Here is a 4,087-nt window from a genome sequence, read left to right on the forward strand (position 1 = left end):
CAACTTTTAGCAATACAGATAAGGAAAAAAAAAGAGAAGATACAAATTCCAAATATCTCTGTGAGAAACAGGACATCACAGCAGATCCTACACAAAATAAAAAATAATAAGGGGATGTTATGAACAAATTCACGATAAGAAATTTATCAGTGTAGATAAAATGAACAAATTTTTGTAAGATAAAAGTTACTGAAGCTCCTTTTCCAATTACCATGGCATGAGGAGCCATGAGCAGTAAAGTCTCTCAGGACACCCTGTATGAGGTGGTGCAGGAAGGCCCTGCATGGGGACGAGTGCAAGTGCCCCAAGTTTTTGGAGACTGGAGTTGCAGATAAGTTTGATGGACTATGACCTCCAGGACAAATGCTTCTCGGGCACCATCAGGCTTAAGTCCACTCCCCGCTCTAAGTTCTGTGTGTGTCCTGGAGAAACAGCAGCACTGTAATGAGGCCAAGGCTGTGGATATCCCACACATGGACATCGAGGTGCTGAAAAAATTCAACCAGAATAAGAAACTGGTCAAGAAGCTGGCCAAGAAGTAGGATGCTCTTTTGGCATCAGAATCATTAGAAAACATGTTTCAAAACAAAACAAGAGGAAGGGTAAGGACAGCTCAAAAGTCCCAAGGCCTTTCACCAGTTTGCACAGGGAGAGGGAAGCCAAAAGCCCAACTGGTAAAACAACAACGACAACAACAAAACTTGAACTTTTTGCCAGCATATTGGGCTTCTGGGTTCCCTTCCCCTGAGCCCAATGCTAAGCCAACCAGTTTAAGGTTTGGGAAATTAACTTTTTCCAGTTCGGAGAATGCATCTGAGGAAAGTGTCCCACAGTATGGAGAGGACAGAGGAGGAGAAAGGAAAAGTTGTTTTTATCAAAGGAGTCCCAGTGTTTCAGGATGCATTCAAAAGGGTCACAAACTGAAGATGAATGGCTACCCATTTAGAAAGAAGGGAGCAGGCGTGCCTGGTTCGCTTCTCTTCCTAGCAGATATACCCGGGGTATGTGTGGGAGAGAAAGAAGAGTGCCCTCTTTCCCTCTTCCATCCTTGGATCCCTGAGTCCTGGCAACCTTGGCAGGTGCCGCCCATAGGTGCCAAAGCAGCTTGCACCCATGAAGCAGGGAGGACCTAGAGAATAAGAATTATCCACTCTCACCCATGTCTCTATCCCACCTACTCTAAGTAGCCTTGGAGTTCCCTAGACCTCATTTATGCCATGGATACTACTCACCCATAAAAAGGAACAAAATAATGGCATTCATAGCAACGTGGATGAAACTGGAGACCATTATTCTAAGTGAAGTAACTGACGAACGGAAAATCAAACATTATATGTTCTCACTGATAAGTGGGAGGTAAGCTATGAGGATGCAAAGGCGTAAGAATGATACAGTACACTTTGGGGACTTGGGGGAAAGGGTAGGGAGTGGGTGAAAGATAAAATACAACACATTTTTCAGTGTACAGTGCTCAGATGATGGGTACACCAAAATCTCAGAAATCACTACTAAAGAACTTATGCATGTAACCAAACACCACCTGTTCCCCAAAAACCCATTTAAATAAAATAAGATAAAAAACAAAAATAAAAAGACAAAAAAATGTAAAGGTCTAGGAGAGGAGAAAAAGAGGTCTTCTGAATCTGTAAGACATACTTCTGTCAGCATGCCTAATAGATTTACGTATTTATGTGTTGTGTACACAATGTTTCTCTACTGTAAATAAAGAGCTCTAATTCATTGGCTTAAAGAAAAATAAAAGTGCACAAATCAACCACTTTATCAAGAAAAAAGACCAGTCAAATGCTTTTTCAAGTTCTTGTGACTTAAGTAATTTTTTTTATAAATAAGCTGGCTTTCAAATTATTGGCAAAACAATATTAGAAATGTTGTAAGAATTATTAGCATTTTTGTTTGCATTTGTTGATCAAGTGATTTCATGATTATTCCTGCAGAATACTGGAAGATTTGCCATAAGGGTTATAAAAGTATAAAACCCAGCCCAAGACAGAATGATCTTTGCTTGTGTAATTTTTGATAAATAGGACATGAAATATCTTGGTTTAATGAAAACAGATAAGTTCTGAGTTATTGGTAAAAAGTACCCTTATATTTAACCTTAAGAGTCTCATTTAAATAAACATCTGAATTTCACAGCTATAAAAATGATTAACAGGGAATTCACTTTAAACAATGACTATCAAAGTTTTCATAAATAATCTAGGTAAAGTCGGGGCATGGTGGCTAACGTCTGTAATCCCAGCACTATAGGAGTCCGAGGCAGGCAGATCACCTGAGGCCAGGAGTTCGAGACCAGCCTGGCCAATATGATGAAACCCTGTCTCTATTAAAAATACCAAAATTAGCTGGGCACAGTGGTGGGCACCAGTAGTCCCAGCTACTCAGGAGGCTGGAGCAGGAGAATCACTTGAACTGGGGAGGTGGAGGTTGCAGTGAGCTGAGACCACACCACTGAACTCTGGCCTGGGCATCAAGAGTTAAACTGTCTCAGAAAAAAAAATCTAGCTAAAATATTAAATAAATTAATCTGGTAAATGTAATGGAATAAATGCTTGTAAAGAGACTTGCCATATGATTGGGGATCTAAGGTTATTAATAGATGTTAAGTAGCTGGGTAATTTCCAACTTAAAACACAGGAAAACATTTTTTAAATGTTCTTATTAAAAGGTAAATATCTCTGTTTAATTCAAAGCTTCTTTAAAAGTTATGTACAAAACAAGGTAAAAGAAACCAGGAAATAAGAGATGTAAGAAAGTTAAAGATATAAAGAGGTATTTTTGATAAGGTTAAAAGAAAAACAATTTTACATAAGAAGGCATTTTGTGTGGTAAATTTTTTGTCCTAAAATGACTAGGTTGTTCAAGAAAGAGAAATATTTAGGCAAAACAGAAAGTTTAAGCATGTTGTGCATTATCTACATAGGTTGTAGAAAGGTTAGTTAATAGAAACTTTGTGTTTTTTTTTAGAAAATGAGGTTGTATACTTTAGCTGGGTATAATTAAGAAGAAAATTATAATAGTTTTTCTAGAGGTGGGTCTTTGATATTAACAAAATTACATGAATACAAAAAATAATTGGTTAAAACAAGATTTTATTTAAAATATTTTATGTATTTATTTATTTATTTATTTATTTATTTTTAAGACAGAGTCTCACTCTGTCACCCTGGAGTGCAATAGTGCAATCTCAGCTCACTGTAACCTTTGCCTCCTGGGTTCCAGCGATCCCATCTATACTTCTGAGCTACTGTCCATAAATCATGGACTTCCATAACCCCCTTGCTCAAGTTTAATAATTTGATAAAACTACTCACAGAACTTAGCAGAGAAACTTTACCTGTGTTTACCAGGTTATTATATAGGATACGACTCAGGAAAACCAAACAGAAAAAAGAAATGTGTAGGACAAAGTAAAGCAGGGAAAAAATGGGGTGGGTAGTAAATCCTGGTAAACAGCCATGATTAAGAACCCTGCATCCTTTGTGTTCTGTAGGAACAGCTTACTGCAAATAAATATCCTTTTTATTATGACTTAGATGCTACTTCCTCTTTTAGATATCACAAATTCACAGACTCTCTAAATTCTCATTTTTCCCTCATCAACAAATAATTTTGTCTTCAGTGTTCAGAGCAAAATACTTGTTAAACGAACTTTACTTAAGTTTCTCTCCTTTCCTCAGGCTCCTGGACTCTGGTCCACCTTCAGTCTGAGCTAACATACACCCCACCTTTATGCCCCTCCTAAGAAAAGGCTGACTTTAGGGTGAAACATTTTCTACCCTTGAATCTGATTTTGCCATTCTCCATCATCCTCTCTTTCTCCCACCTCCCTTCTAATCTTGTTTGTTCCTCCATATGAAACACAGCCCTTTTCTGCCTCTTTTGAGATGCTTGTAGATTTGATGCTTGGTGCTTTCCCATCGCAATACTCCTTTAGAATAAAGTCACTTCTTACCTTCATCTGAATTTATTTGACAGTATCAAGAAACAGCCTCAGGATAATAACAATTACACCCTCACAGAGGACATCACAACCCGCCTCCCATCTCAACTCTCACCATGTCTG

At 38.0% G+C, this 4,087-nt stretch overlaps 1 pseudogene; it reads left to right on the plus strand.

Annotated features, from left to right (window-relative positions):
• Window positions 1–227: 227 nt before the first annotated feature.
• On the plus strand, window positions 228–3,737 carry LOC129524824 (large ribosomal subunit protein uL1-like; annotated as a pseudogene).
• The last annotated feature ends 350 nt before the right edge of the window (window positions 3,738–4,087 follow it).

This window comes from Gorilla gorilla, chromosome 8 (assembly GCF_029281585.2).
Source record: "Gorilla gorilla gorilla isolate KB3781 chromosome 8, NHGRI_mGorGor1-v2.1_pri, whole genome shotgun sequence".
In the NCBI taxonomy this organism is placed as follows: domain Eukaryota; kingdom Metazoa; phylum Chordata; class Mammalia; order Primates; family Hominidae; genus Gorilla; species Gorilla gorilla.